We start from the raw sequence: 14,745 nt of genomic DNA on the forward strand, positions 1-14,745 counted from the left end.
ACTCTGATTTCAAATAGATTAGCAGAGTTGGTCAGACAATACAGAAAGTGATTTGCAAATATTTTCACAAACAACAGCAGCAAGTTCAGGAGAGGGTTTTTTATTTTGGTGGAATCATTTGTTGTTTAGGACTATTCAGACAGTGACTGCTATCATGAAAACATTTGCAAATCCCAACAGCTTTGTCCATTCTAGCATAAACAAAGTATTTGAAAATTTGTAGCAGAACTGTATTATTCATAGTTACCCATTTGCTATTTGTCATTTGTTGTTGTTTTTTTCCCTTTAAAGTTCTAGGTTCCCAGTCAGGGAGCAAAACTAATCCCATGTGATTCTAGGTGATCAGTCACTCGCTATAAATAGTGAACAGTTGAAATGAACAGTTTACAACCCCCCATAGGTCAAAATCACACAAACTATTCAGTCAACACAGATGAATAATGAATACTTTCTTAGGCTTAGTTCAAACACTAGTTGCTAGCAGTGAAGAGCTAAATTTGCAACAAACATTATTTGCAATGCATAACCTGACCATGTGAAACAATCTTCACAACACCCCTCCCTGTAGTAAGGGAGCATTGTTATCTCTGTTTTACAGCTGGGAATACTAAGGCAGAGAGAAGTCAAGTGTCTTGATTAAGGCCACTGAGGAAGCCACTATTAAAGCCAAGATTATTCCTGTGCCTCTCTCAAGACAAATAGTATTCTGCTATATTTTACACGACATCAACGGTAGGTACTGCTTCACAGAGTAAGGTGAAACTCTTCCTTGAGGTTAATGGTGGAAATGGCAGTTTATTTCCATTTCAGTGCAGAAACAGCCTCTCTCTAGATCCTTACATACCCCAAGCAGGGGTTAACATTAGCCATAAATCACATCTGACTTGTTATAACATGAAAAGGGACTACCGTTTGGCTAAAGAGGGGGTGTTTGTGCATCTCTGAGACGACCAGTGCCAAATCTCCTGCCCTGCTGTGATTAACGTAAGCAACATTTTCTTTATTACAAAATCCTAGGTCAGAAATGGTTTGTCATACAAAATGCTGTTTGCAAATGCTTATGAAAATATTTGTCCAGAAAGCAACAGATAAAGATGAGATAGCATTAAAATCTCTATTGGCTTGGTTACCATCTGCACATAATTCAAATTGTCTGTGAAACAGACAATTCTGTGATTGTAGGCAAATGCATGTCAATAGGGTGATCTTTGTGTTTCTCTTTCACAAAAAAAGCCTGAAAAATCATCACAGAGGCTTCTTCATTCACCTGCCCATGCTCACCCATGTGGCTAATACCAGGTTGGGATGTCTTGCTTCCAGAGTGTGAAAAGCAAGGCAGTAAGTATGGAACAAATGCAATTAGTGCACTGAGTCAGTATGAATGAGGACATAACATGGGTGTGTAACTGTAATAATTTTCTTTGGTTACCCTCTTCTACCTGATAGACACCCTGAACAGAAAGGATTCAGTAAGTGTGCTCTCCTCACATTTTATATTGGATATAATATAATGGATAACTATTAGCTATGTAAGATACTCACTCTTCACTGACCATAACACACTGCAGGGCACTGGACTAACGGGATCAGGCCATGACACTTTTCTTTTGCTTTCTTTCAACAAGCTACAGGGAGAATCCATGACGGGCATCCCTCCCAATGCCAGTGGGCCTTGTTTTTATTTTGGAGCCATCATGATGACAGAGCTAAGATTTCATCTGTTTGGAGCCATCATCAAGACTGAAGCCAGCTTTCCATGTTGCTTTTGAGTACGTTGTTATTCACATAGTGGAGAAACTGTTTTTCATTTTTGTTTTTAAAAATAGCCCAACAACTTATTTGGAAGTGTTGTTTTATTAGTCCCGATTTCATGTTTTTGAATTACAAGGGATAACTAGGTCCAAACAGTCACGCTCCTGCTTCACGACTGAAACAGGTAGCAGTTCGTATGAGCAAACAAGTAATTTAACCACTCTGAAACAGTATCCGTACCTCAGATATAGTTGGTCACAGATGAAGTGTATTCTATTTACATTCAGAGTATAGAACCTGCTCTAGAGCCTGTTCTGCATTTGCTAACTAATTAGAACAAGGCAGCTTGAAATAAGAACTATATCCAAATATTACAAGGAAAGCTATTTACCTATACAGAGGGCAAAATACAAGAAATCCCAGATCTGCCGCAGCTAAATTCAAAAGGCAGTTAAAAAATAAGGAAGAGGTTTCTAAATAAGATCTATTGAGCTGATGGTGCTCAAAGACTCAAGGCAACATTACTCTCTGACAGGAAGAGGTTGCTCTTCCTGACTCCTTTGAAGATCCAAATCTCTAAGTGCCACATTTCAGCAGATCTTGTGTATGACCAGGACAGAGGAACTTGTACCAAATGCTCCTGTCTGATTTTCACAGATCTGTGTTGGAGATGTGGATGAGATTTGCAGATATGCATTTATGCCAGACAGGGCTAGTGTCTGAATTTATCTCCATATTTTTACTTCCTCAGTGTGCCTCATTTCAGTTGACCAATATATAACTCCATTTCTTACCAGGGACGACATAGACCTTGATTAGACGCATACAAGAATAAATCAATAAAAAATAAACCATCATCTGCTGAAACTACAGGCTACCCTGAGCTGAGGCAACATTTGGATGTTATTGAAAATCAGTTGCACACATACAAAACATGTGGATCCAAACATGTGGATCCTAGATCCTGGCTGTTGCTTCCTCCTTCCACTCTTCTCTATTCTGCCCTACTTCACACCTTTTTCCAAAGAGGAACTCACCTTCTGCTCACATGGTTTAAGATTCACATGATACATGTCTGGGAAATCACACTCTGGAGTTCTGAAGATTTTTTTTTGGTATTCATTGTCCTTAACACTGCAGCCCATGAATTATTACACCCCCAAATTCTCATATTCAACATTTTGTAGTAGAGGGAGTGGCATTTCATGGCACAAGGCAGATCACATACCAGCTTTTTCCAACTACAGCATGACACCTAAACTATAACATTCCTTTCACACAGACTTGCCACAAAATGCTGCAAACCTCCAGTTTGCATTGTAATTTCTTTCACTCACTGAGCCTGATTCACCCCAGTCAGACCAGAGAAGTGCAGTTTGCTTGCCCCGTACCTATCAGGCCAGACACAACCAGTGGGAAATTCACCTGCTAGCGAAAGAAAATGTAGTAGCACTGTTGCTACCCTCTGCCAGGGAAGGGAAGCTTTAGTAAGAACTCTGCCACCTGAAAGTGCACCCAGATGCACTGTTGATTTCCCTGTGTACTTTGTGGGTCATACCAGTGGGCTTCAGGCCCATCAGCAGAGCTCACGTCTGTGTGGCTCAAATAGGGTAGCAGACAATGTGGCCAGTAGGGTAGATCTAAGGGCTTGTTGACACAGTGGGCTCTACAGGGCTGAGATTTCTTAAATGCACTAATATATTGCACATTAACTGGTCCATGTAGACCCTGTTGGTGCTCACTGTTCCCTAGTACACTTCAAGGTAGTACGGTTTCAAACAGCACTGTGTTAATCAATCATAGAATCATAGGACTGGAAGGGACTTTGAGAGGCCATCTAGTCCAGGCCCCAGCACTCATGGCAGGACTAAGTATTATCGAGACCATCCCAGACAGGAGTTTGTCTAACCTGCTCTTAAAAATTCCACAACCTCCTTGGGCAATTTATTCCAATGCTTAGCCACCCTGACAGTCATGAAGTTTTTCCTAATGTCCAACCTACACCGCTCTTGCTGCAAGTTAAGCCCATTGCTTCTTGCCCTATCCTGAAAGGTTAAGGAGAATAATTTTCCCTCCCTCCTCCTTGTAACAACCTTTTATGTACTTGAAAACTGTTATGTCCCCTCTCAGTCTTCTCTTCTCCAGAGTAAACAATCCCAATTTTTTCGATCTTCCCTCAGAGGTCATGTTTCCTAGACCTTTAATCATTTTTGTTACTCTTCTCTGGACTTTCTCCAATTTGTCCACATCTTTCCTGAAATGTGGCACCCAGAACTCCAGTTGAGGCCGAATCAGTGCGGAGTAGAGCAGAAGAATTAATTCTCGTGTCTTGTTTACAACACTTCTTTTAATACACCCCAGAATTATGTTTGCTTTTTTTGCAACAGTGTTCCACTGTTGACTCATATTTGGCTTGTGATCCACTATGACCCCCAATTCCCTTTCCATAGTGCTCCTTTCTAAGCAGTCATTTCCAATTTTGTATGTGTGCAACTGATTTTCCTTCCCAAGTGGAGTACTTTGCATTTGTACTGAATTTCCTTACTGAATTTCATCCTATTTACTTCCGACCATTTCTCCAGTTTGTCCAAATCATTTTGAATTTTAATCCTATCCTTCAAAGCACTTGCAATCCCTACCAGCTTGGTATTGTCCGCAAACTTTATAAGTACTCTCTATGCCTTTATCTAAATCATTGATGACGATTTTGAACACAACCAGACCCAGAACTGATCCCTACGGGACCTCACTTGATATGCCCTTCCAACTTGACTGAGCCACTTATAACTACACTTTGGGAAATGTCTTCCAACCAGTTATGCACCCACCTTATAGGAGCTCCATCTAGGTTGTGTTTCCATCATTTGTTTATGAGATGGTCATGCAAAACAGTATCAAAAGCCTTCCCCCATCCACAAGGCTTGTTACCCTGTCAAAGAAAGCTATTAGGTTGGTTTGACATGATTTGTTCCTGACAAAAATCAATGCTGACTGTTACTTATCATCTTATAATCTTCTAGCTGTTTGGAAATTGATTGCTTAATTATTTGCTCCACTGTCTTTCCAGGTACTAAAGTTAAGCTGACTGGTCTGTAATTCCCCAAGGAAGAAATCCACTTTCTATTTCTATAGCATTGTTCATGTGAATGTATTATAGATCACTTCACAGCAGATACAAATCTATCCTTTGTTTTTAGACCCTCAAATATTCACTGATGCTAGCTTTACAGCTGACATTTGGGAAATCCTGGCAGGAGGCCAAAAATGAGTGGCGAACCACAGTCAGAAATGGAATGAGGAGACCAGACTTGAGAACCTTGAACTGAAAGAGGCTTACTATGACTCCAGGACAGTTAGTGTCCGTGGGTGCTCTGCTCTATTATTTTTATTTACATATATAGCACCATTGGTATGCATAAGCTTTTGCAGACAAATGGGAGGACAAAGTCCTTGCCCCGAACGGTGAATAATCTAAGGACTCAATCTTGAAAACACTTACGCTCATGCATAACTTTACACATGAGTAGCCCCATCCAAGTCAAGGAGTATAGTTAAAACAGGCACTAAAGTATTTGAAAGATCAGGGCCTATACAGAAAACATATAAAGGAGAAGCAGGAGATGGGATGTAGCAAACAGCACATGATAGAGAAGTGCTGTTTGCCACTTGTTTTATTGATTCCACAGTTTTATTTGGAGCTTTTTGGCTGTCTGTTTTGTTTTGCTGTTGGGTCAATGTCAAGTGTTTCTTTATATAAGCAACTTCCATATATTTTGGTTAAAAATTTGTTTTAGAGTCGTGAAAAGAAGAATGAACAAAACGTACTCTCCTTTACAGGGCACAATGTGTGCCCCTCATCTGTAAAAACTACATCAACTCTGGAGATAAAAGGCTTATGTTCCTCCACTGTGGGAAGAATGATTTAGAATGGGGAAAAAACAAACTCTGGGAGTAGAATTTGATTTATTAAAATGGAAAATGAAGAGTAATGGGTGAGGAAGAACATAAGAGTTATTGGAAGGGATTTGAAACGAGTGAGGGAGCCATTTAGGCTGGGAGTTTTGCCATTTTTCAATGTGGAGTGTGTCTGCTCTAATTGGGGACAAGGCAGTTGAGACTTAGTAGATGATTTGGAATAAAATATCTTACCACTAACACTGCCGCCTCTCTCTCATTTCTAGAGTTACTGCCATAACTCTGTGTAGGATTATGTATTCTTCTCCCTCTAACCAATTTTCTAAGGGGAAGGATGAACTATCAAGATGTCCAGCACCCTCAGTCTCAGCCATTTGAAACTTCCCTTCTTTCCACCTTTAGTGCTTCCTTTGCCATTCTAAGCCCTTTATGTTATATCTATTGCTAAATCTGCATATATGTTATATACGTTACTAAATCTGCAGTAAAAAGTCTTTAATGGACTTTGCCAGCATTGCTTTGAGATATTTTATTTTTCCAATCAGTTCTAGACCCTCTTATTTCACGGAGGTCTGAATAGAGATGGCTCCATCCCCCCAGTTTAACCACATTTAGGAAAGGGGAGAATGCTGTTCCGTGTATTGTTAAACAGTCCCTTGCTCAAACATCAGTGTTTTACCAAAACTCCCTAAGCAGTTGCAATATGAGAGGAAACTTTATGGCTTGACCTAGTTCCATTTCAGGGTTGTTGCTTCTTATTTCGTGGATGTTAACAAGACCCTGAAGATAAAAGATGATGAATGGCAAAGTTTTCTAAGTTACCATGATATATTTTAATTTCTACCCCAAATCACCCCCACAAGAACTCTGTTCATTCCCTAGTTCTGCTTACAAACTACAGGTTTTTCTGATTTTGCATAAAGGAAGCCTCAGAAAGAAAGCAGGACTATTGGCAACAGCAAGGTGCCTAGAATGAGGTGTTCCAATACAGAACAGAGCAACGTTAAGTACCTTTGAGGATTTGGGCCTCAGTACCTAGGAAATTATTAGAGGAAGGCAGTCTGCCTGTTTTTTTGCCTTTGATCAGGGTCCAATTTCTAGATGAAGTGTGGGCAGAACATCCTCTTTCCTTAGCAGCAAGACACTACTATGAGAGCACCCCCGCATGTTCATCTTCAGCACTGACTTATTCAAGAGAGAATTCTGCATAGAATATCAAGAATCTCAATATCAAGAATCTTTTCTTCTCAATGCATTTCTATGTACAGCAATGCAATAACCACTCCTATTTGAAATTCTCTGGGCTTACTCTTATTTTAAATTATTAAAGAGTTCAGTGGGATATAAATGCAGTTTTTATTATCAGTAAAATGTTGAGAAACTAATATTTCCCCCTAGCTGTAAAGAGAAGTTATCAAGCTAAAAGGAACATGATGACCAGTACATTGTCATGAATCAATTTACTCTGAGGTAGCAGAAGGTTTAGCAAAGACCTGTGCTGCTCTGAAATCTTCCTGGCGAGGAATTTGTTTTTTCCCTTTTGATAAAAACACCAAGAAAATAGGCCTGTCTGTAAAAGTTAGCCCCTTCAAGAGTCTATGGATAGCCAGGAGCTGATATGACCTATGTAATACAATTCCCATATTTGCTTGGGAATATGGGCCTCAGAGTTTTGTTTCCATCATCCTGACCCCCCTGGGCCAACATCTCTCAGAGCATTTTTTGGAATCTTTCAGAGGCACAGACTTCCCACATTCTTGCCATAGACTCCCTCTATCTTATGTTTTAGACTAGTTCTATAGTTTGTAGGTGAGGAACAAGTCAAAGATGAAATCAGGAGTTTGTGTCTTTACCCACACGCCTTGCCTACCTGCAAGTTTAAATCTTTGCTAGTAATATCAATCATTAGCCCCAGCTAACGATGGTTAGGTTGAGAAGCAGATGGGTGGGGGTAGCTGACTGAAAGCCAGTGGGTTAACCAACCAGCACATGCATCAAAAAATTCTCAGCCACAGAATTCCAGGCCTTTTTCCTTCAGGGCTTCAGTTAGAGATCAGGTGATAATTGAAAATAACGTGGTCCTCTTGAAAAACAGCAAGTAGATCAGTTAAGCTGGAAAGATGCAATTTTTGGAGAGACCATATTATCTTTAATTATCACCTGATCTCTCACTCCACAGTATTAGCTGGGAGGCAGCTGGTCAGTCACAGGTGGGGGCTAAGCCTAACTCTCTTAAAGGGCCACATCATGACAGTGACACTTGATCTATTTATATGATAATGATGTACCTTACAGCAGTGCCACTTGATCCATGAAATTCAGCTACAGCTGGGATGAAATATGTTAAATGTCTAACAGCACATAGCAATCCTATACAACAGGTTTGAAAGGAAGGGAAAAAACTGAGACCATAGGGTAAAATTAGGTAGAATATAAACTACTTGAATCAGAATTGTGTTAGGATGCTAGAGTTAACACTCCTATATTTGCAAAATGTCCCACCGAATCTTTAATAACTATACATAATTAGGATGTCAGCTTTATGCCTCATGAAACAGATGGCACCTACAGTGCCCTCCAACACTATGTTAGCAGATCAGTGTATTGACTGAGGAGGAAGAAGTCTACCTATGGAATCAGCAGCATCACAAAAGTGTTTCAAGTTCTACTTTAGATTGACCCTTACTTAATTTGTGAAATTTGACAGCATCACAGCACAAAGTACTATGAATGTAGGCAATGCACATTAATCTCTAGAATGTAATAAATACTTAAAAGTTACCAAGATTAAGACATACTGGTAGTATCAATCATTAAAGGGGTAATAAAATTTGGCTATAAGGTGGGAACCCCACTCTTTTCTGGAAATGCTTAAAGATTTTGCTGCCAAAATTTCATTAGTTGTACTATATGGTTTAGTTATTTGTGTCTTCATTAATGTGTCTGTTCTGGAACTAATTTTTTAGGCGGTTTACCCACAGGACTACCAGCCCATATGCTTAAAATAAAACTGGATTTTTCTTATTGGAAGTTAGAGCTTGCCTGTATAGGATTACATATTTTAAGAAACTCATAAGCCTTCTTAGTCTGTTTATAAGAGAAGGGCAAGTCCTATTTATTTATGAAAGATGCACCCACTGAAGTATCTTGGCACAAAACATGGTACATTTATTTTAACACATTATTAACTACAGCTGTGATATAAGACTTTGAGTGGTGTGAAAAATTCAGATTCTTGGTTATAGTGAGCAATTGTTACCCCACTATGATCAGCACACTGCAGCATGCCCACCTAAACAAGAGGTTGCAGGCTGCTTCTATATTTCCTATGAAAGACAGCTGCATATTATCCTAGTGATCTTGGTTGAAGACTACACCTCTATATTGGAGTCTTATTTGAAAAGATATACTGACGAAGAAATTCAGATAAGCCTTTGTAAGATGATTCCAATAGGTCGATTTACTGCTGTAGCCGTACTATCACCACCATCTATACCATCATGAATCGAATTAATTTGAAAATATTTCTACATAATCTGACAGACTGTCACTTGCACTGGATTTGAAGCTCAGAATGGACACCCCCTCGCCCCCCGATACACCCAAATGCAAAAGGTGGAAACCTCTGTAAATTAGTCACATGCAGTCCTTGTTTATTTCCCTTTGCATTACTCTTGGTGGCTCCTGTGACCTCATTGTTAAAGTTCTGCATCCAAACAGAAGGGAAGGGCAGGTGACTTCCTGTCTCTACTGGAGTTCATTGTTGCTCTGGGTACTGCTTAAATCACCTTTCCTAGAGGGCACTGAGTCCTGAGGCTCTTACAAATACTTCCGAAGAGACTTTTTTTTTTGCCTTTGGGATGCACCAAGGGACAAAACGTTATCAATTGTTTCCTAGGGAAGATACCTCCCTGGAAAAAGGGAGGAGACCCCTCCTCAAGGACCTCTACAAATTACACAAGTATAACACTCTCCTGTACTATTAATGTATTATGCTGGTTAAGGGCCAGATCACACTTTCCAAGAAAATAAACATTTTCAGCAAAGCATCACTTTGTACAGATTTGTTTACCAAAAAGTGCTCCCTGTTTCTTTGGTTTTGGCTATGAGAAGCATTGGTGTTCAAATCATAAATAAATGGATTCTCCAGCCTCTCCTCTCTCCAAGCACATGCACCTCCTTTATGTGAAATTAATCACACATTAAGAGGGAATATTTCTGTGAGAGCCCCTTGATAAATTATTGGCAGCACTTTTTTGCATTACCTGATTTCTCTGCAATTATTTACTGTCGTCTTAGCTGATCTTCAAGTTACTGGCCAAAGTCAGTTGGTCTTTCTTTACTACAAAAGTTAGATAGGTCATATCCTCAGCAGGTATAAATCAGTGCAGCTCAATGGAGCGAGTGGCAATGGAGCTACAGTGAAGGCAATGGAGCTACAGTGACTGACACCAGCTGAGAATCTGGCCCTTTTGTTTTTGAATAAACGGCATTCTACATATTAGGTAATCTCTCATGCTAGACAAGTAGGCAATCAATGGAAATTGTTTTGCCTAAAAAACCGTGCTACTTTAAAAACAAATCAAGTTGTCCTTATATCAGTTGCTATTGCTTGAATTTTATTTCCCAGTGATTAACTTTAAAATATAGCATAATTGCTTAGAACTGGATACAGAGACCTAGAACTTAATCAGCCTCTTACAATGAGAATTTGTAGATTTTAGTTGAGTTTTGCAAGACCCATTCAAACACATAAGGGTCACTGTTTTGTCCCCTTGAGCCATGTATTTAAGTACCATTAACATTAATAAGATTTGTGGGTATGCATCCAGGGAGAATAAACCTCTTAAACACCTTTTTTACGGTACCATTTTGTTTCCTTAGCATTTCTCACCTCTCACAGCTATTTTGTCTTATTGCTCTGTCTTTACAAATACATATAGCACACATTTCTCACTCTTTGAACAATCCTTCCCTCACTCCCTTTATTGATAATTCTCAAGGAAGCTTGAGATACTGTTCCTTACTTTATTTTCCATTTTCATTGTGAACTTAAGAACACTTATTTTTTCCTCAGCAACTTGTTTCCATTCAGAGACAGAAGCTTCCCCTCCCATATTTCACCCCTGTGAAGGGACAGTTATTTGTCTGACACCAGACAGAGACAGATTTATTTCTTTGCATTGTCTTAGTATAAACTTACATTTCTGTAACACCTCTCATCCCAAAGGATCCCAAAGCACTTTACAAACTATGGTCCTGATACTGCCAGCACTTACTACCAGGTGTGATGTTGAGTAGTCCCACTGGGATAAACAGATCATTGTTGGTTCCCTTTGAATAGTGAGACCCTGATGGTTACAGTATCAGCCTTTGCGTACATACAGTACCACTGATATGTTGTCACCTCAAGGATGGATGGAGTTAACCAACTGGCACACAGCACTGCAGTAGGTGGAGAGGAAATTTTTCCTGTAAACTTAATGGGCCAGTGTGCATAGGAATGGCACTCCATATGTCAGAAATAACAATAACTATACACAAATGAGCTGTTAGCTATGTTTGCTGGCTGAGTTATATTTCCATCATCTAACATAATAAATAACTTCAGATTCAGTTGTAAGCTAAAGATTTTCTCCTGTAACAGCAAATCACTAACAAAATGAAGCAAAACAATAAAGATGGAGAAGGGCAGAAGGTTGCTTGCAATACAGTTCAATAAAAAAAAATTATCTGCAGATATTTCAAATATAGTTTAAAAAACCCAAACTGAATGCTGCACATCTTAGCACTAACCTCAAAGTTTTGAGGAAATTGCAAGATACAGTACTTGAATTTTGCTCTCCTGCTCTCCGTAAGAGATTTATATCATGTCACTGCTCACAGACAGTAGACAGTATGTTAGACATAACATGTTGGCCTTTGCACCATTATCCAATGTGCTATTAGCCATTGTGTAAAGGTATATCCTTTACACCATTATACCATCCAATTTATGTTATTACTATTCCATCTTTTCTAAAATGTTTGTTAACTACTATTGCTATCTGAAGTGCCTGTGATTTGAATCTGTAGCCACAAAGTGCCATTGGACCTCCACGTTTCTCAGCTAAGCAAAGATGTTGCAATTGCAGTAGAGGACAATGAAATCAAGGAGAAGTTGAAGGGGAATACATCATCCCAGCGCATTATAGCAGGACAGGGTGAAATCGATGACCATATCAATCCCAGGTAACTTTAAAAAGTGTGCATAGTAAAAAAAGATGCACCAAAAACTTGGGAGGATATGACAAACACCTATGAGTGCAAACTCACCTAGCACTGATGGTAATGTGAGCAGGAATCAGTTGGTGAGGTTTCACAGATGGTCCATACATAAAGGAAAGGCATTGATGCAGTAATGTTATCATGTTTGTCTATATCACTTAGTTCTGGTGTGAGAGATCCATCTTATTATGCTAACAAAAGAGGTAGGGCAAAGCAGCAATTATCATCAGCTTTGGGATACATCAAGATTATATGATATCGGGTGCGGTATGGGGGCGGGGAGAGACGCTGCATGTAAAATACTGTTTGCAACTTGCCCATCCTGTGCAAAAGATCATAAGTTCAGAAGCAAACTATCCTGTGGAGGTAGAGATCTGGTGTAAGTATAGAGTGTGGCAGGACTCAACAGGGCAGGAGGGATAGCTCAGTGGTTTGAGCACTGGCCTGCTACACCCAGGGTTGTGAGTTCAATCCTAGAGGGGGCCATTTAGGGATCTGGGGCAAAAATTGGGGATTGGTCCTGCTTTGAGCAGAAGGTTGGACTAGATGACCGCCTGAGGTCCCTTCCAGCCCTGATATTCTATAAGTCTATGTAGGAAGGCTCTGCCAATATAAAGCAGCTGCTGTCACCACCACCACCACCATTCAGTAAACTCACGTCACTTCAGAGCACAGTATGAATCTTCGATGGTGCTCAGTTATCTCATGCAGCAGAGGGCATGTCTCAAGAAAAGAACAAGTCAGGAGCAGCTTCAGATGGGAGTGTGAAATATATATTTACACTCTGCACCACACACTCAGGAAAAGACTGATGAAAATATCAGTCATTGCAGATGACAGCTAAGAAACAGAAATCATATAAATGTGATAGGGGATATATTACCTGCTCTGAAACAATGCTCCCAGCTCATTACAGAGGACTTGTCTACATACAAACCTCCACCAATTTAAGTAAATCGGTGCAAATTTGTGGGTGAGCACTCATATCAGCGTAAACCTGCCTATATCAGTTTAACAGGGGCAAAGGGGCTAGATGCATTGCAGGGTGTCCACACACAAAGTTGTACTAGTTTAACCAAATTGGTGCAACATGACACCATTAGTTAAAGTAGTGCAACTGTGTGTTTAGACCAAGCCTAACATACCATTGGTCACTGAACAGCAGACCTCTAATCAAACAAGTCCGAATTGATACAACTGTCAGAATGAAATCCATCAGCCATGCTGGTAGGTGGAGTCTCCCCACCATTCACTCACACAGTGGCACCATAATAGCTCCCATATGTGGAGGGGAAAGTTAGCATGTTATTGCTCACTCTTTACTAATTTTTAATGCTGGTTCTAGAGGGCTGCACAAAGCAGAAGGGATTTGGACACGGCCATGCCACTTTAGGAGAAGAATACACGAGACAAGAATAACCCATGCACATCATTATCTGCCCTCTCCATCCCTGCTTTGTGCAGGTAGCATGATGGTGTAATAATTCTGCTATCTTACTCACTTTTCAAATTGTTAAGGTGTCAAATGCTGCTCACTTTCTTTCCATCACTTGCTTGGCGTGGCTACATAGCCAGCAGTTTGCAGGTTCAAAATCCAACACAGAATCCTACATTGTGGGGCTCCTTCTTAGTGGGGTGTGTCAGTGTTGCCAACTCTTACAGTGGTTAGAATGAGTTTCACAAGATTTGATGATTTTCTGAAAGCCCCGTCCTCTGTGTTGGAGTCAGGCAATTACATGAGAATCTCAGTTTCCTTTAAAAAAAAAAGTTTCTAGACCCTAGAGAAAAGCCTGAAAACATGAACCCTATGGACTCAAAAACCAGAAGCCAAATAAGTGTCATAATTTATGAGTTTTTAGACACATATGATTTATAAGCCAATTTCATGATGGGGGTGGGGCTGACATGTTTTTTGAATGCTTGCTCTTGGGAAAGCTAGTGTTTGCACTTTTATTTGCTCTCAGCTGCTATTGTCTTAAATAATATAGCCAAGTTTCCTTGCATAACTGGAGACATGGGGTAGTTATGATTGGTTTAGGCTTGTCAGTAAATTATACAGAACCACATTGTAGCTGACCTTTAAGCAGATGTGTGGGGCTTAGTGGGGGGGAGTGAGCTTGAGCAGCTCTCTTGGGCAGCCTGCACAAGGGCCTCTCACAACTGCATTCCTTATGCTTTGGGGAGCACAAGGAATGTTCCATCAGTATGTGCCCACAGGCATAAGATGCCCCCAAGAGGCTGGGGGCAGGGAGGAAACAGGTCTTCTCCTCCCTCCCCACTTCTTTGGCCAGCAGAATGAGCTGATTGATCAGGCTCCCTGAAGCTCATTCTCTCCTGTATCTTATAGATAAGACAATGATAAATAAAATGCATAGCTCTCAGAAATAATAATTAGCATTTCTGTATCACCTTTCATCCTGAAGGATCACAAACGAAGCATTGCTGAGATGCCGCCACCTCTGGTATGCAGGGGGGCAGCCATCTGGTACCCAGGATGCTGCATAACAAGGAGAGGAAGCATTAGAAGAACATTTATATAAATGAATGTATATCTGTGCTATAGGTTTCAGAGTAACAGCCGTGTTAGTCTGTATTCGCAAAAAGAAAAGGAGGACTTGTGGCACCTTAGAGATTAACCAATTTATTTGAGCATAAGCTTTCGTGAGCTGCAGCTCACTTCATCGGATGCATTCGAAATGCATCCGATGAAGTGAGCTGTAGCTCACGAAAGCTTATGCTCAAATAAATTTGTTTGTCTCTAAGGTGCCACAAGTCCTCCTTTTCTATCTGTGCTATAATAGCTCTACTCCA

This window comes from Lepidochelys kempii, chromosome 4 (genome assembly GCF_965140285.1).
Source record: "Lepidochelys kempii isolate rLepKem1 chromosome 4, rLepKem1.hap1, whole genome shotgun sequence".
NCBI lineage: Eukaryota > Metazoa > Chordata > Testudines > Cheloniidae > Lepidochelys > Lepidochelys kempii.